At 40.1% G+C, this 20,054-nt stretch overlaps 1 long non-coding RNA gene across 1 annotated transcript in view; it reads right to left on the bottom strand.

Moving 5' to 3' along the window:
* Positions 1 to 1,075: 1,075 nt before the first annotated feature.
* Positions 1,076 to 20,054, bottom strand: part of LOC122461741 — a 108,493-nt gene continuing 89,514 nt past the window's right edge. Inside the window, exons 4-5 of the long non-coding RNA XR_006283889.1 lie at positions 2,590 to 3,272; positions 1,076 to 1,634 (exon numbers count right to left, since the gene is read on the bottom strand). This is a non-coding gene — a long non-coding RNA (uncharacterized LOC122461741). The remainder of the gene's footprint in view (positions 1,635 to 2,589; positions 3,273 to 20,054) is intronic.

Here is a 20,054-nt window from a genome sequence, read left to right as displayed (position 1 = left end):
TGTCTAAAAAATCTGTTATTTTCTCAAAGAAGGAGATCAGGTTGGTTTGGCACGATCTACCTTTTGTAAAACCATGTTGTATTTTGTCCCATTTACCATTGACCTCAATGTCCTTAACTACTTTCTCCTTCAAAAATTTTTCTAAGGCCTTGCATACTACAGATGTCAAACTAACAGACCCTGTAGTTATCCGGATCACTTTTTTTTCCCTTTCTTAAAAATAGGAACTATGTTAGCAATTCTCCAGTCATACAGTACAACTCCTGAGTTTACAGATTCATTAAAAATTGTTGCTAATGGGCTTGCAATTTCATGTGCTAATTCCTTTAATATTCTTGGATGAAGATTATCTGGGCCCCGCAATTTAATCCCATTAAGCTGTTTGAGTTTCACTTCTACCTCGGATATGGTAATATCTACCTCCATATCCTCCATTCAAAAAAGCTTCAATCCAGGACTTTCTTTCCAGACTACAAAATGAACATTGATGATGTTGAGATGCTATGGTTATCATGCGGGGCCCAGCCTACCCCTTGCTCCCATGGCTCATGAAGCCATATACCAGGTCTGAATAGCAGTAAGGAAGGGTTCAGCTGTAGGCTCAGCAAGTGAAGAATGGTTGTTGAATGTGCCTTTGGTCATTTGAAAAGGGTTGTGGAAAAGTTTACTAACAAGGTTGGCCCTTAGTGAAGAGAACATCCCCATGATTATAGCTGCCTGCTGTGTGCTCCAAAATATCTGTGGAAAAAAAGGAGGAAAATTTTCCTTAGGAGTGGGCAGTCGAGGCAGATCGCATCGCAGACATTTTTGAGCAGCCAGACTCCAGGGCAATAAGAAGAGTACAGCAAGGGATGCGGCATATCCATGAGGCTTTGAAAAGCCATTTCAATAATGAGTCACAGTAATGTGAACTGCTTGTCTGCATTGTGCTTTCCCAAATCTTCACCTGGCTTGTATCACTGTCCCTGTAAAGCCAACCCCTCGCCCAAGCCCGCTTTTTCTACTCAATAAAGGACATTTATTTCTCGAATCCATTTACTTTATTTAACATAAGTAAAGAGGGAGAACAGGAAAAAAAGTTAGCTTGGGGAAAAGGGGTTGTAAAATTGGAACAGGAGAAACATTTTTACCTGTAAGAAGAACAATATAACACCTCATTCCAGACCATCAAAGGTCTGTGAATGGGCACCTTCTGTTCCTTGTACCCACCCCCTGAGTTAAGTGAAAGGGATAATGGACTTTTCTCGCATGCCTCATGGCATGCTTTGGGGAGGGTGATTCTGCGTCAGGCAATGCTGGCTGGCTCTGCACCAGGGTCTGCAGAGGGACTCTACCTTTCTGCTTCTGCTCCTGAAGTTCAACCAGACACCTCAACGTGTCTGATTTGTCCCTCATAATCCAAAGCATCTCATCCTGCACCATACACTCATGCTTATGGGAAGCTTTCCTGCTCTCTATGTCCATGTCTAACTTCTCAGACAGTGAAATCCTCCATGCTCTCAGCCCTGTGTCAACTGTCCCAGAGGCATTCATGATCTTGGTGAACATGTCCTCCTGCATTCTGTTTCTCCCCCTCCTAATTAGCAAAAGTCTGTTTTCAGGTGTTGATAACATGCTGAAGGACACATTTCCAGCTGTCAGTCATAGGAAAAAAGAAAGGAGCTATTGTACATGCATAAAATGTTTCCATAGTGAGGCCATTTTCATTAAAAAAACAAAAACAAAAAATCTTTATTACACTAGGTGCAAGCCAAAACATAATCAGAATCTGTAACCGTTTTGCTGCTCCAGCCATGGTGAGTAGGCCCTGCCGAGTCATGGGTGACTGCACTTTTAAGGAAGTTTATGGCAGGCTCATGTCGGGAGCAGAAGTAGCTAGTTTAACAATGGCCTTCCCCATAGCACCACAGGAAGCTGTTTACGAACAGGGTGGGGGGGGGGAACGTTTTTACTCCCAAATTGCAGCATCTCACTTGTGGGGCCCCAGTCCCCTATCAGCCACTTAAACTACTTGCCAACCCATGCCGAGCACATTAAAGGCACATTAGCAGCCGCGTGGTTTGGCAATCCAGAATGCGTGTGTGTTGGGTGGGGTGGGTCTACATGCTCTGTTTTTTTCTTGTAAGAGCACTTTTAATGAGAACTTCCCCCATTTCCCCTAGGCGACCCTATGTGATATCAGTCTCCTGAGGGTCACAGAGGTGTAAAGGAAGGAGATGCTGCAAGCGTCTGGGTATAGACCTGGTCCTTATGCTGCTATGCTGTGTACCGCAGTGATTATAGCAGAATTAATTCAGGAGTTGCGTGGGAAAGTGTCCTGCCATGGTGGAAGAAATAAGACTGCCCTGCCCAGAGAAACCTTCTGCAAAGGATTGCAGAGTACCTCCATGAAAGTTTACTAGAGATATCCCTGGAGGATTCCTGGGCTATCCCAGTCCACATAAACAGTCTTCTCCAGGGGCCACCCTCTGTGTAGCTGGAGCAGAAAGCCACAGCACCTCACTTTTTCTTCACAGTAAACATGCAATACCACCGAACGTGAGTGCCTGCTAAAGATTAACTGGACTTTGATTGTAACTGTATACTCACCAGAGGTGCCTTCCCCAGCATCATGGTCGGCCACCGTGATGTCCTGCAACCCCCAGGGCTCCAGGATTAAAAATATTTCCTGGCTCTCGGGGAGAATAGATCCACCATTCACCTGTCTCCCGTTCTCCTCTTCCTCTTCCTCGTCCACCATATCATCCTCCTTGTTGTCCCTAGACTCACACACCTGGAGGTGTGCATATTGTTTGTGGGGGTACTGGTAGGGTCACCCCCACGAATCGCATGCAGCTCATTGTAGAACCGGCATGTGTGGGGTTCAGCACCAGAATGACTGTTCGCCTCCCTTGCCTTCTGGTACACTTGGCGAAGTTCTTTTATTTTCCACATGGCACTGCTATGTGTCCCTCATGCAGCCCGTCTTTTCCATTCCATGAGTGATCTTTGCATAGATGTCAGCGTTCCTTCTGCTGGATCAGAGTTCTGTTGCACGGACCCTTCTCCCCACAAAGCGATGAGATCCTCCACTTCCTGTGCAGGCCAGGCTCTCCATGATCAGCTGTGCTCAAGCTGGCACGCTCTCAATGCTGATCAAACAGGAAATGGGAAATCAAAAATTGCCAGGGCTTTAGCAGGGGAGGAGCTGTTTCCTGTGTACCCTGGCTGTGGTGCAGAAGAGTTGAGAATGATCTCCAGGGCGGTCGCAGATGAGCATTGTGGAACTCCACCTGGAGGCCAATTAAGTCAAATTACACAACGGTGGTTCTGCAGTACCTCACAGCCAACCCATGAAAATCGAAATAAGTGCTTTGCCTCTTACAGAGGTGGATTACAGAAGTCGACATTAGAGGCGACTTAGGTTGGCGTAAAGGACCCGGTAGTGTAGACACACACATTAACAGGTCGATTTAAGGTGGCTTCCTTCGACCTACCTCTGTAGTGTAGACTAGGCCTTAGTTGAATCCCTGAGCACAACCACATGAAAAAGCATGTCAGCACCAAATAAAACAAACCTAAGTGTCTTCAAGATGGTCAGACAGCAAAGTGAGAACCTCCCCTTGGAAGAATGAACTCAGGGAAATGCACAATGCCCACTACTGTAAGAAAAAGCCAACACAGCCATGATGTATTGCAAGCATGCATACATCTGCTCTTAAAGGGCCTGACCCAAAGCTCATTCGAATCAATGGAAGATCCCCCACTGACTGCAATGGGCTCTGGATCTAACCCAAAGGGTGAAACATTCAGGACTGGGTCAGTGGAGCCTTATAAATAACTTGGATAGTAAGCTCCCTGGGCTCACCTTGCACAGTGCCTACCACAATGGAGACCTATCCCTGATTCAGTCCCATAGGCTCTGCTTCATTGTTACACATAAGCAGCTCCCCTGAATACCACCTGCTTGTGAAAGGTCTTTGCATTGCAGTTGGACTTCCCGCAGCTCTGGGTAAGGCAATGGGCAACCAATCACTAATCCTCACTTTTTTTGGTTGCTTAACCATTTGTCCAACGTATAGTGCCATTCATTCTATAAACACCCAAGCAAAACCAAATACAGTGTATAATAGCACTTATTGAAGGAGAATGTTATATGACATCATTATAATGGCAGTTCTACCATTTGTCTAAGCTCAAACACACTAAGGAAAATAGGTTGTAAGCAGGGACCTCATTATTGCTATAGCTGACTTTTTTTACTTGATTGACTATCCTGAAACACTCCAAGCACCCCATAAACAGTATGGTCTAGTAGTAACAGCAGTAAAATCTGGGCGAGGAGACCTGAGTTTTAATCTCAACTCTGCCGTTCGCTGTGTGTCACTGGGAAAATCTCGTGGCGCCTCACTCTCCCCTATTCTGAAAATCAGGGGTGATCTTCACTCACCTGTGTAAAGATGAGAAAGACACACACTATCTGCACGTTCAAAATGGTTTGGCTATGATAAAGTCTTGCTGGACCGTTTGGAAGTATCAGTTGAGATTAATCAGAAAACATACTGAATAATAAATGGTTATCTTTTGGCCTGGACTGTGAGAACATTTTATCATTTTGAAAGATAATTCCAATTTCAGACAGACAATCTCCTCCCTGTCAACATCCTGAAATCTGCTAAACAAAACCACCAGGCACTGTACTCTCTTTGCTCTACTCACTCAGCTAATTTACAGCCTATTAAAGCTTTACAAGTTGCTGCCACCTAGAGACAAGTATTCATTTAAACACAAACACATACATTTAATGCCAATATATAAATCCATGGTTCACCCACAACTTGAATACTGCGTGCAGTTCTGGTCACCCCATCTCAAAAAAAGATGTATTAGAACTGAAAAAGATACAGAAAAGGGCAACAAAAACAATTAGGTGTGTGGAACAGCTTCCATAACAGAAGAGATTTAGAAGACTGGGATTGTTCAGCTTAGAAAAGACACAACTAAGGGGGGGATATGATAGAGGTCTGTAAAATCATGAGTGGTGTGGAGAAAGTAAATAAGGAAGTGTTATTTACTCCTTCACATAACACAAGAACTAAGGGTCACTCGCTGAAATTAATAGGCATCATGTTTAAAACAAATATAAGGAAGTACTTCTTCACACAGTGCACAGTTAACCTGTGGAACTCCTTGCTAGGGGATGCAGTGAAGGCCAAAAGTATAACTGGGTTCAAAAAAGAATTAGATAAAGTCATGGAGAATAGGTCCATAAATGGCTATTAGTCAAAATGGTCAGGGATGCAACCCCATGCTCTGTAAACCTCTGACTGCCAAAAGCTGAGACTGGACAACAAAGGATCAATCAGTTGATAAATTGCTCTGTTCTGTTCATATCCTCTGAAGCATCTAGCAAAAGACAGAAGCAGCCTCAGAAGACAGGATAGTGGGCTAGATGGACATTTGATCTGACCCAATACAGCCATTCTTATACTCTTATGTTTACTTTTGTGCCTGGGAAAAAAAGTAGAGATGCAAAATAACGTGAAGGCCATCTTTAATTTTCAAAGGTACCTTATTGTGTACTCAGCCAGACAATCCTTAATATTTTGTATCACAAGAGGTGGACACCAACTAAGCCACTTTAGTTTTGAATTTTTGAAATATGATCCAAAGTCCACTGAGCTCACCAGACAGACTTCTATTGACTTAAATGGGCTTTGGATCAGGCCCCTAAAGGCCTCCTGTATAATATGTAATAATCTAGTGGTTTGTTCACTTGTTTTTAGAGCTGAAAGGTTCAAAATGAATGCTGAAAACTGAAACCTTTATTTATTCATTAATAGAAAGGGTGTAGTAGAAGCAGAAAGAATACATTGACTCAAGACTCTGTGTCCCCAGGAAAGGAAAGGGCACTTTCTGCCGTCAGATATACAAAGAAAGGCCCTAATTTAGGAAAGCGCTGAAGTCAGACGCGCATGCTTAGATGGTTTCCTGAAGCAGAGTCTATATTTTTGAGCTTTGCCCCAATTTGCAGCTCTTTTCCATAACGTGTGACTCATGCAGATGCTCGCCTTGAGAAGATGCCATTTAACTTGAGATCAGCTGTCATTCTGCAAGGGTGGTGCACGTCACGCCAAAAAATAGACAGTAGGAGATTGTTTTCAGAAAATGACCAACTTTGGTTAAAAAAGCTTTTTAAAAATAAAAACTTAAATCCACCTTTTAAGCTGTTTCACAAAGAATTTGAGGGACAAAATCTAGTGGCAAAATAAGCACATAAGTGAAATTTTGACCTATATTTGTTCTCTGGCCTTCATAAAAAGAAAAACATGTGCCTCCTGGCAGCCATATTTGGAGTTTACATTAATCTGTATAAATCTCTCCTACATAAAGTTAAAGGGAAGGGCACTGGTGCTGTCCAACACTAAGTAATGTCAGCCTACCCTGACCCACACAGCACCTGATGCTGCAGTCCTGGCTGCATGCAAAATTCTCATTGAATTCAATAGGAATTATGCATGCAAATTTTGTCAATCACTCCAAAAAAGTGGTAAGCCTCCGTCAAATTTCAGAAAATGGAAACATTCAGGGCCATATTGTTAATCAGAACTTGCCACTGATTTCACAGTGAGAGTTCTGCTTGAAAATCAATGGCAAAATTAGAGCCTTTGAAATTAAAAGTACCAAAATTCTGATCCACTTTTAATATGTCATAACATTCCAGGTAGCTCCAGATTTCCATGCAAGTGTGTGGCTGCTGTAAAGAATGAATGCTGCGTTTCATATAATGAATCCTTTCAAATCCGAGTTGCCTATTTGCCTGTGGCAAGCAATATTTCTTAAGTAAAATATCATCATCCCTTACTCAGTGAAGAGGTGAGGAAGCAGATTTTGTGCTTACACTGGTAAATTGTTATGAGAGTTTTGCAAAGCAGATTTACTGTATGTTTTCCATGAGTGCAGTTTCCAGGATTTTTTAGCCAGTGTCACCAGTTTCTACTTTTAATACCTTTTCACTGGCGCTCCTCCCACAGAATTAATTTTTCAGTTTGTTTTTCAGAAGCACCAAACTTTGACCCTAGTCATTTGTTCAGTCTGACTTGAACAGCCATCACTGTGGCGTAAACTCTTTTAGCAGACTATAGACTCCTGGAGTTGATATACTACCTCCTGCTTTTGGAAGAAAAGTGTCAAAACGGCTCTTGTTTTTTCAGGGCTAATGGAAAACAGAAACCAGACTTCAGTAACATATTGGTTACTCTGCTCAGCATGCCTAATGTATCATGAAAATGAATTACTGTGTTTTAGCTCACTCAGAATAACCAAGTATGGATTAGCCTTTGATTTAGACTTAAAGATACACAAATCCTGTTGTCCAAGGACTTAATAGGACACTGTAACATTTTCAGATTGACTCACTGCACTTGTGCATAGATTATCCAAAAGTACATTATAGGACTTGCAGGAAACGTGATTTCCAGTCTGTCCTCCAAAACTGTATATTAGTCTGCTCCTTCTTCTCTATAACTTTACATTGGAATCACCTTTAAAATTATCGGATTGTACTCTGCAGAATGTAGTTGTTTGCAAACAGTTTTAAAGATGATTTTCAATGTTATTGTATGGTAGCATTAGGATAAATTCAGCTGCAGTTTCAACTGGAGGTGTTTACATTTCAGCCGTGGGTGAAGTGACTACTAAACATGTACAATGTGTAAAACACGAGGATTATTTGGGATGAATGACACTGTATACATACAAGATATTTTTATAGAATACATTTGTCACAACTCTTATTTTCCTTCACAATATAAATTTAAAAGCCAATAATGCCAAAGCTCTCAAAAGTGGGCTTTGATTTTGACTGCCCGGCTTGAGACACCCTTGCTTTTCAGAAGTGGTGAGTACCCACAATTCCAACTGAAATTTTTGAGAGTAATGGCCATTCCAGCTTCTATGGAAATAAGACCAAAGATATCTGAAGATAGACACCCAGTAATCGAGCCTCCCAAAATCAGAGGCCGTGTTTGAAAATATTGGCTTAGACCTTTATGTTTTATATACAGAGAAGGGGAATACACAGAGAAGTGCATTTGCTGATACTAGAACACATATCCTGCCACCTGTGCCTTTAACGCCTCACATTTGAAGAAAGCAACAACAAACACGGTGTGTGAGAAAATGAACATTTTGGACATGCGCTGTTGACACAATTCCTTTGAAGACATTGTTCAGCTTTGAAATAAATGCTGGGTTTCCTTCCCTTGAGATAACTCAGGTATATCTACAATATATGCGGGACAGAGCCCAAAGTAAACGTGGGCTTCCAAGCTCCTTGAAAGACATGAAAAGTTAAAATAAAATCATGAGTTGGTACATCTTCCTGTCTGGAGGGAAAGGAGGAGCGTTTGCCAATCAGTTACTTCTCTTACATCCTGTTACTGGAGATAGGACTGGCAGGTGACTTACAGAATGTACCTGGAATGTGATATTCCAGTTTTACCTGTTCTTGCCTTGTCCCTCAGAAACTATGCAGGGAACGGGTATGAAATTTGTGAAGAACCATGAGTACCTTCAGGGGAAGTGGCCAGCCAGACAATATTGCCCCTGAAAGAGGTCATCTTGCCCTCCATGGTAAAGTAATACAAAGGTACAAAGGTATTACAAAGGTAATACACTGTAGGTAATAACAAAGGTATTACAAATTACAAAGGTAATACACTTGCCCTCCATGGTAAAGTAATACAAAGGTACAAAGGTATTACAAAGGTAATACACTGTAGTTGGAAAATTAATAGGGACTAAGATTGCAGTTAAGGAAGAAGGCATAAGCACAACAAGTTTGTGAGGGTTAAAGACAAAGCGAGTGTTCCTATTCTCATAAACCAAAAGAAGAGCTTAGTTCTTCCACCAATAAGTATCCACAAAACAGAAAAAGAGCAGACTCCTAAATTATTTTTTAAAAGTGTCTAACTGTTATCAAATATCACTAGCATTTCTTGGTGTATTTCTGAGACTTTTGATGTCACTAAAAATTGAGTCACACAGGTAAAAGAATCAGCTGGAAAGATTCTTTGGGCTTTTATAACCACCCATCAGCTTGAAAGCCGATGACTGATACAAACAACACGTTTATCATAGGAAGCAAAAGTAAGAGATGTAGCTGATCTTTCTATTTTTAAAGACCTCATACCAAATAATTTTCCAGATTTGGGAGTTGATTCTGTACTCTTTGCTCACTCTAGCTTCTTGTTGATTTGAAAGGGAGTTTGGCTATGCAAAGAATATAAAATGAGGCTGCAACTTTAAAGTCTATCATCTACTTATAAAACAGCTAGAGGAGATCAACTATTGTAGAAAAACAATTTGATAAATATTTTATTCACTCAATAACAGCAACAGTTGCTGAATTGTGTTTCATGCCATCCCTTTTATAATAGTAAGTAGATGATTGTGCTGTAAAGATATTACACATTTGCAATTTACACTTGCTGCATGATGTAAAGAAAGGTTTGGTTTCCATTTAATTCTGAAGATGCATGACGGTGTGGGGGGGGGGAGGGGAGGGTTCTAGCTCTACATGTCAAATTCAGCAGTCCTTCCTCAATCCTGAATCCTGCACGTTTCTCACTGAAATCAACGGTATCACAATTTTCAAAAGGGGCCATTAATTTTAGGTGATCAGCTCGAAACATTCAAGGGTCTCAAGTTGGAGACACAAAAATTAAGGCACCCAAAACTAGTGACCAGTGGAAAATATTGGCCTTGATATTTTGTCCAGGTACAAAACGAGTAAGGACAGTAGAATATGGCCAGAAGAGAAGCAACTCTCTCGGTTATCAGATTGGCCTGATCCAAACACCACAGACTTTGAGAAAGTTTGGATCTGTGTTGTATGCAGCTATAAAGCTATTAGAGGAGTCAACCACAATGTGCTCTTCTCAGAGAGAGTTTACTTTTGTTCTTTCTTGTTTGTGTTTTCCTTAATATAAAATAAAAATCACTTTGACTGAAGGTTGGGTTTTTTTGCATTGGACAAAACCTAACAGAATCCATATGCCAACTTTGCATGTCCTGTCCCCCTTTAGTGAAAGCAAGTATGATAAAGCAGTTGCTGGATTTCTGGAAAAAAGAACATGCTGTAATTCTCTGTGTGGACCCTCCTGTAAAAGAACATTATGGAAGCCAGGAAGTTGGAAACAGAGTTACTACGCAGGAGCCTATAAAAAATGCCCATGTCATTTCCCTGTTATTTCCCTGATCAGTTAATAAGAGCACATGCTGTATTTAAAAGCATTAAAACTTCCTGTGTTTCACTGCCTGGGTGTTGCATTTGCAAGGTGACCAAAGCTTGCGTTACTGTCATCGACCATGTAGAGTGGGTCCCTCCAGGTCAGTGCTGAAGTACGTTGGTGAAGCAGCATAGGGAGGGGGCAGGGAAAGCCTACACTGTAGCTGTTGCTTCACATCATACATTTGTTCCATTGCTAAAAAGAGAGCATCAGTCCCCAGGTTTGCTGTCAACTTGGCACTGTGACTGATAGGGCAATTTTCTGCAATATCTTTGGAAAATCGTATTGAATTAAGTGTATGTATTATTCCAGGCAGGGGAGGTGGGACAGATGTGAGACCTGGGTGTTCAAAAGACTGTACTGAACATGTGCCAGCCAAGTACAGACTTTAGGCACAATGAGTATTAAGTAGATTTCCTGGAGAATTCCTAAGGAGTGGTTAATGCAAATTCCCCAACTCTGGTTATGCAAAAAACCCAACTTTACGAAGCTACACCCTGAGGAGAGGGTCTTTGTCTGCTGATATTTGTTACAGAAGGCCAAGAACAAAGGCCTGAGCTATATATTAAATGGCTGTCTGTCTTGGTTCTGATTCTGGATCTAAGATGGCTGAACTTGTAACTATGGAGAAACCCAGTTGTGGGTCTGGAAGGTCTAAAACCTACAAGAGCCCTATGGTGGAGTTGGGGATGGAGGAGATTTTTGGTAAGCTTTTTAGCATGTATGTCAGTTCTTTTATTGTGTTAAATGTTTTCTCTGTAATGTTTTACCTTAAGAATAAATTGTGTTTGCTTAGAAAAAGCTGTGTGGTGACTTATAACTGTGGGCAATACACTGGTCACAGCTTTTAGAGAAAAAGCAAAGTGCAGGTGCTGGTCTTTTTAGGCAGTCTGGCTTGCTAGGGATATCACAGTGCAAGGCTGGGAGCTGTGCAACCTTAAAATCTCTAGTTAGGAGGGAGTGAGAGATGCCCAAGAGAAGTGACAGCTGTGCACTAGAGTCCTTAAGTGGGTGCCCTCAAGGGACCACAGGGGGGAAATACAGGTGCAGTTCCCTTGAAACTGTGACCGGCACCTTCCACCATCAGCAAAAAAACTGAACAAGGCTATAGGTACATCTCAGGAAGCAGGACAACATCAGTTTCACTTGTGTGATTTATCATAAAAGCTGCAGTGTTGCCGGACTCTCACGATTTTAGTGTGAAACTTGTGACATTCAGTATTTTTCTTAAAACTGCAGTACCCAAAGGCAAGTGCCTAGTGTGAATATCAGCTTTCAGTTTTTTTCAAAAGAGGAAGTTTTGAGGTGGTTGCAGAGAAAAGCTGGAAAAAGTGACCCAAGTTCACCCTAAAAATTCAAAACCCAGAAATCAAATAAAAAAAGTTTTGGTTTTTTTTTTAAATCATGATTTTTAAACTCATGTAATGATTTTGGGGACCCTGACTTACAATTTTTGCATTTGTGAAGTTAGCAATACGGCAGCTAAATGGAGACCTTTTAACCTTTACAAATAACTTTGCAAATGGCAGCTTTTTGCCAAGATTTTTCATGGCAATTCACTTTAGTGAAACGTACCTTGAGCCACAGCTATGTATATTGTCAGGCTCCACTTTATCAAGCAGGAATGAGTGTGCTAATGTTAATGTGCTTCAGATTTGTAAATTCATTTATATTATTATTTTTTGTAATGAATTCATGTTCTTAGTGTGTAATTGCATCTAATTATGTATTTAGAGTAAATATATGTAATCATATAATTACATGCAATTACATAATTGTGATGCATAATTAAATAAATACCATATGAAATAATACAGATCCTTAACAATTTTGTTAAAAACAAAAAATCTGGTCCTGTATCTGACAGTTGAGAGTATTTTTATACAATCATAATCAGTGATTTAATATTTTCTCCTCTGAAATGTTGGATACTAGATGAAAATGTCCACAGAATATGTTAAAGAAGAATATATTCTTTTTACTTTCTTTTTAGTTGATTTTTGTATTTGTTACATGCACAGAAAAATATCTGTCTACATATTATAAATACACCTTTTGGAAATTTTAATACTGGGCAAATACCTGCAACAGTGTAACTAACATTTCCTGTTGAAAACCATAGAAAACTCCCTAATATAGTACTTTTCATTCATTTGTCTGAAAGTGCTTTACAAAGGTGGTTATGTATCATTATTCCTATTCCATAGAGGGAGACTGTGGGACACAAAGCAGGTAAATGAGTTGTCCAAGGTTACACATTAGGTCAGTGGCAGAGACAGCAATAAAAGCCAGGGGTGTAATCTTGGCCCCACTGAAGACAATGGGATTTGGGAATGGGAAGACAATACCATTCTTCAATAGAGCCAGGATTTCCCCTCAACTATCTAATAGGTATCTTGACTCCCCCTGCAGTGCCCTATCCACTCTCACACAACAAAGACACACAGTAGATATATTTCTTGCTCAAAACTTCAATGTCTAAGTCCTCATTATGTTTCAGGCCCAAACCACAATAGTAAATAGCAAACTTCAAACAAGAAATGTACAGGCAAAAACAAAGGGTTAACTGTTCAGATCAGGAGATTGTGCTTCTGGTATTGTCCTCGTTACTCCTTGATGTACTAGCACAATTCCCAGCACTGAAGAACAGTTTTCTCATTATGAACAGTGCTCAGTTTAGCAGCTCCTCTTCTAGGTAAGGAAGCCACATCTGGGGATAGGAATTTTATTCCCCACTGTAAGTTAACTTCTTTGGTGCCATGGCAGAATTCAATGTATATTCGCAGTGTCACTGTGCTGCAAAAGTAAATGTTTAAAGTTCCACAGGTCTTTTCTCCCATCTCCTGGAAGCTGATGGGATCTGAGATCTCGAAGGCTAAAAAAATATTCAACTACACAAATCTGTTTTGCACTGGCAGATATTCAATCATTGGTTGACTTCAGCAGGGTGTAAAGTCAGAGTAATTGGAGATAAGATACTGGCCCATCTTTTACCATGATTTGATTTCCTAAGACATCTGGAGTCCAGTCAAGACTTTTCCTGTGGCATTACTTTAAATTCCTTCTTTCCCAGGCAAACTGAAGTGACCATCCACTCATCCATCTACACTAGGTTAGTCAGTATCTCCTCCAGACTTCAGTGGACTGTACTGCGGCTCTAAGGTACAGCTCCCCATGTGGCAGAAGCACCTGGTCCTAGTGAGAGCTGTGAAGTGAAGCATTGTGCCTGGGGCAATCTGGTTCTGCATCACCCACACTCAGGGCTGAACCACACTCACCTGAAATGTTTGTGAGTGACTTACTTTAGCTCCCTTAGGTACTGCTCTGTAAGGTCTGATTTTCGATTCCGTCTCCATCCAGACAGACTCCCTTCTGCATCTGCCCTTTTCCTGAACTAACATCAGTAAATGAGGCTGGGGAACAGCATCTTCTCTGTTTTAAGAGCTCATTTCAGTAGAAATTGCAATTAGTAAAGATCACTTGAAAAAACAACAACACATTTTTGGTTTCTACTTTTAGACAGAATTCCCAAGATATTCACAGTGGCTCAAGATTTAGCTAATTCACATCTGACCTCAAACAGTTTTTTGCTCTTTTATAGTCTCTGCAGGCAGTGAGATCTAATTAATATAGTACAACACCCTAAGATAGATAGAAATACATAGAAACTATTTGTAAGGCATCTGCTGTCTACACAAGAACATTAATTTGGAAAAACCTTAAGAAACAAAACCAGTATACGCAGTAATTTTTTTAGTAGTTTAGATAATCACTTTATATAGCATGTGTCACAGACACACACACACACCATCAAGCAACATTTGACAAACAGGGCTTTCTTCAAGCTGCAGAAAACAGGTTTTATTTCTCTTATATTAAAACACACACAAACCTTCAGTTGAAAACTTGCTTCTAATTTTTTAATATAATTTCCAGTGTGCATTTAATTTTAAATCAAAATCAAACAGAACATTACAGACTATTTGCAGCAACCTTAGCTGAAAACTGACAACCCCCCAGGAGATCACTTAATGTAACTTGTTGGAGAATTGTCTAAACACCAGAATTAAAGAAGAAAGAAAAGAATCCAGGGTGACAGTAAGAATGTTACAATCAGCCAGAACACAGAGTGAAACTTGCATTCGCTTTGCAGTTGCCAGTTATCAAAACTTAACACCCTCTGTCATGCCAGCATCCTGGAAAAAAATTAGCATTTCAAACACCTCCACCCACACAATCAAGCACAAAGTTCTACCCACAACTGCTTATGAAAACATCTCTTTTTTGTCTCTGGTAACACCTCTAACTAGAGTATCCTTGAGAAGACAAAATTAATACATAGTCTAGGGATGGCCACACATATCAATATGATACTATCAAAAAGGGAGCTTCTTTCTAATGCACCCAGAACATAGAAGCAATTCATAACAGCTGCTATCATTTTTAAAAAAAACAGCTAAAGCATATCTGAAAGAATTTTCCAAAATATCTTTGGTATAAATGTAAGTTAAAACTGAGATAGCAGAAAACCATTGCTTACAAAAATATACATTCCACATTGTAGTCATACTTGAGCTTTGGAAGAGAGAAGCCTAATTCCCTGTATCCAAACACAAACAAAAAGACATCCCTTCGATACTGTAGCCAGAATAAAACAGCAGACTATCATTTACACTGGGGTAAAATAGGGGTAACTGCAATGCCTCTATTGAAGCTATTTGAGTTCAACTGGTTTAGCCAAGAGCAGAATTTTATACAGGTGATACGCTCTGGCTGCTTTCTGCCGCTTTTGTCAGGTAATGCAGCTGCAAAATAGATTTAGCCGGCACAAACTAGTCAGAACATACCAATTACTCTGGCCCACAATGTCAAAAATCACTGCAAACTCTCTCAACTGAAAGATGATAAACCAGGCTCTCCACAGCCTTCTAACTTCTGTGGCCATTTACACCTGTCCAAAATGTGTGCAAAATGTTATCACATCAGAAGAGTTACATTTTACAACCACTTTTTATTTGGGTAAATAACTACACAACAATGGAGAACCAGGCTCGGCCTTAGCTTCCTTTGTCACGTGAAGTCAGTGAGTGTTTTGCCTGAGCAGGGATTCTTACATTTTTTCAGGACAGATGGGACTATTATGACCATCTTGTCTGACTTCTGGCATCACACAGGCCATTATATTTCACTCAGTAATCCTTGCATTAAACCCATAACTTCTTGCTGAGCTAAACCATATATTTTAGCATCAAATCTCAAGTTTAAAAGTTAAGTGATGGAAAATCCACCACATCCCTCAGTAAATTGTTCCAATGGTTAATTAGTCTGTTTAAAAAAACAAGTTCTTTATCAGTGAAAGTGGTTCTTTAGTCCATGAAGAATTAAGATACAGAACATACTAGACCAAATCCTGAGAGATGTCAGGACTCTGTATCTCTGTGGATTTGGCCCAGGGTTGAAGTGTCACCTTTTGAAAAGGGTGGGCATCTTCAATCCTGAGTCATGAACTAGTGTGTTTAATAAAGACAGTCCTTTCTCCACAGCAAAGCAAACCTATAAGAAAGAGGATGCAGCAGGAGGTGGAGAAGAGAGTTTGTCCAGCTGGCTTCTGAACCTATGTGCTTCTTAGCTGGGCTTAGAGCGTGATGAGACTCAGATCTTGTTGAAACTGACATACATGGAAGTGCAGAGTTTTTTTCTGCAGGAAGACAGGAAGCTGCTCCAGCTTATGAAAATGCAGGCCAGAACTGTGATGATTTTGTCATGTAATTTCCATCTCTGTTCAAAGCAGAAGCCAGACATACTGTCAATAAAGGGAGACCTGCCTAACGTATCAATTCATTTCTCGCCTCTAAAGGAAATTATCCTCTTCATCAGTTCAGAAGGGGAGGAGGAGAGGTGGGAGTGCAGGGAGGGAGACAGTCCAGAACAAGAGCTGAAGGAAGGCTGAGAGTCATGGAGATCATAGAATGGAGCATTAGATGGGCAAATAGGGGGAGAAGAAAATGGCAGGGAATGGAGAGAGAAGATAAATGGGGAGAGATAATGAACAGGACACCTGCTGTCAGCACTGCAGGCATTTCAAAGTCTTTAAAACCTTTTCCTTTCATCTGTTGTTCACTGGTATTATTGCTCTTAACATCAGGAGCTGCCACAGCTTGAAACAACAAAACTCTCACATCCTAGCCAGCATCTTTCTATCAATGCTGCTGTATCTCCCTTCGGTCTCATTTTATCTGTTTACTTGTAAAGTTGGGCATGGCAAACAGGGACTGATGGGATTGTGAGCATAGCATGTACAAGCTCCTTTGCCTTCCACCCTCCCTTTTTGCATATTCATTTCAACCCCTGCTTTGCAGAGACCACAGTTAATAACACTCCAACATGGCTCTTACAGAAAAGGTTCTATTTAAGATAGTTTGATGTTCCAGCAGACACTGCATCTTCCTCTGGAATACTTTGCGATCACAGTCTAAATTAATAATAATAAATAATAAATGTAACAGAAATAACCTCGATATGTACGCAATTTAATAGAAAATTATATGTCAGGTGCAGAATTCTAGACAGTGGTTTAAAAATCTACAGTAAAGATATCACTATATCAGTCTCTATGTGCCTGATTCTTTGCTCCTACAATGTGCTAGGTGCTGTACAAAGACAAATGAAGGCACATTTCCTGTTCCAAAGAGCTTACACTATAAATAAGAGACAGACAGAGAAGGGATGGAAATAGAGTGTAATATAAGGTGACCATGTGGTACCTGGCAATGCCCTGATGACACAAGGGTTAATGACACAATGAAGGGGTATAAGTATTAAATACATAATTGCATACAAAAATCAATGTTAAAAGGGCATTAAGTTTGCAAAGTCAAGCACCCAAATGTTAGGAAATGTCAGAATTAGAGCTGCCTGTGAACCCTTAATTTTGACCCCCTTTCACATGCTTTGTACTACTGTCTTTAATTACATGAACACACACTATTTCTTCCACAGGGCCCCTGTGTCATTCATTTTTCATTCACCTCATTCTCAGAAACTGCTGCTGGACAATATTTTGCTGAAATTTTCACCAAAAAAATCACCCCAAGGAAAACACTACCCCGCATTGAAAATTTCAGCCTGAATGATTAAGTATGACAAAGTGAAAAGCAACTGAAAACAGAATCTTATAATGAAAAATATCAGACAACTTTAACCTTGAGTCACTGCAAACTCTGCCTAGAATATAGATATCTGTCCTTAATTTGCTACTGACTATCAGCTGCATACATATACATTGTTCTGTCATTAAAATTACAAATGGGTCAAAACCAGAACCTCAAACCTGACTCTCTTTCCTCCTTCACACACATGTAATTTAGTGGGATGACTTCAAGGTTCAACCCAAAATGGAAGGCACTTTCTTTGCTCAAAGGTGGCCAAAGATGGCAGAAATGTTGCGAGAACAAATGTGAGCCATAGCCCTGGTTTGGCCATGAAACAGAACCCCGCACTAAGCCTAATAGTCCTGAACCAAAACACCTTTCTCACTCCCCTTCACTCAAGAAGATCTTTTGGTTATGAAATCAGAGCTCCATCAACAAATCTTTACGTGAAAGCTACAAAGTTGTAAACCTATTTTGAACATTGAGACAACAGATTCACAAATTAGCTTGTTTCATAGGTAAGCAGAAATAATTTCATGTGGACAACTGAGATCCATGCTTTAAAAAAAACCAAAAAAAAACCCCCTGCTTTCAAGAGTTTCCGACATTCACTCAAAGCATTGCCTCTGGTTGTGTACAATGTGCTGCTAGCCCAGCTTCAAGTAACAACGGTAGAACTGATCAAAGGATACATTTGAAAAAAAAAGGGGGGGGGACAAACTCTGATCCCAGACACATGATGCGGCTGAATTCAAATGGAAATTTCAGATCTCCAACATCCTTTAAAATGTTTCAGATATTAAGGATGCGGGATGAAATAAAATGACACAGTAAGGTAGGTTAATTAACAGATCAGTTACAAATCCCAGTCCTTTTTTTCCCCAGTGACACTCTTAGCAAATACAGTTACCAGTACAGACCTACTTTTCTATACTTCTCTCCTTTATCTAACTTTGCCTTTCATGGGCTTATTGAAGCAGTGTTTTGTAATAGTGTCAAATTAGTAGAAAACCCGAGGTATAGCAATTTGACAATGATATAGCTGTCACGATGGTTCTACTTTCTCCTTGTACCTACTCAGGCATAATTAGAATCAAATATCTACCTCTCAGCGTTTCTCTTGGGCTCATCCAACTCTGAAAGCTCTCAGGCCATTAAGGCATATCAATTAGTAATGATTTTTTCAGCCCCCAGCAGCCACCGAAGCATACATTAAAGGTGATATTTGCAGTCAAAAATTTAATGTGCACCATTTGAGAATATCTACTTTGACAAAGAGAATGTTATCATCTGGGAAACTAACTTGCTTAAAATTTTATATATTGCTGAATTAATGTTCAATGAAAATTTCCATATCTATTAAGTAACATTAATTGCACATAGGTTTGGAAAACACAAGAATCATTAAAGATATAAATAGGGGCTGTGCAATAGCTCAGAAGAGTTACTATTATCACTTCTCTGGCCACTTTCACAACCTCCATAGTACAAATCATTTTTTAACTAAATCAAATGTGACCCAAAGAAACTTACTTCTAATTTTTTTTTCAAGTCTCTCTATTCAATGAGTAGATGTCACAGATCCAGTTCATTACCAGTGGTGGGATTAGAAGGCTGTCACGTTTCTTTCAGCTAAGTCTGTTTAGTCAGGACTGTTTGGAAAAGCAACCCTCTGCAGGTTCTCAGTCATTTACAAGTCTGAAAGCCCTAATAGCTCTTGTTTCAAATGCAACTCAAACAATTAGTTATTGCAAGTCCAGATTGCAAAGCAAAGATAATGTTATTAACAATTATGGATAAGAATTAAAATGGCACTGGAGTAGAACAGAGTTTTCAAATTTAGGAAGTGTTCATAGACATTTGCTCTTCTCTGCAATGCCTTAAATATATTTTAACATGGTGTGCATGTGTGAGAGACAGAGAGAGAGAAAGTGTGTGTGTGTAACTGATATTTTTTAGACGACTTGTGCCTAACCAAAACCCATTTCAGCTAATCAGTGCATAGACGCAACAACTGCCTTGAACTTCAGACACTGTTTCTAATGGATAGATGCAAAATAAGAGCCTGATGCAAAGGCCACTGAAGTAAATAAAATGAACTACAATGGAATTTGGATCAGGCCCTAAATGATTTTAGATACAGGAATCAAAAGCAGAAGAAAGCCCCACCAAGTTTCTCTCATAGCTATGGTAAAAGCCTTTGATCTGTTCTCTGCACTGTAGCAATTCTGCCTTACGTTAGCATTAAAAGGCTGACACCTTCTTTCTTCTACAGCTAACTCCTGTGGAACTGCCGTGGAGGTAATGCGACAACAGGACATTTTAAGAAAAAGCTGAGTATTGCCACAGCCCCTAAATAATAAGGATCCTTTGCCTCTCAGCAGGCTTAACCCTGCAAACAAACACAATTCAACCCCTTTACTTTTCCAATCTAGAAACACTTTGTAAACACTCGAGATGTCAAACTGATGAAAGTCAGACACAATTTGAAATTACCCCATGTTTAAATCAGGTGGCCAGCAGGTCTGAGTTTTTTTAACTAGGAAGATACAGACAAGAGTGAATTTGTCACCACTTTGAGTGGCAGGAATTCTGACTCCACCTTAAGTTAGCTAACCTGTGATGATGTTCA

This window comes from Chelonia mydas, chromosome 9 (genome assembly GCF_015237465.2).
Source record: "Chelonia mydas isolate rCheMyd1 chromosome 9, rCheMyd1.pri.v2, whole genome shotgun sequence".
Classification (NCBI taxonomy): Eukaryota; Metazoa; Chordata; order Testudines; family Cheloniidae; genus Chelonia; species Chelonia mydas.
Note: the sequence above shows the minus strand (reverse complement) of the source record. Positions and strands in the feature narration are given on the sequence as shown.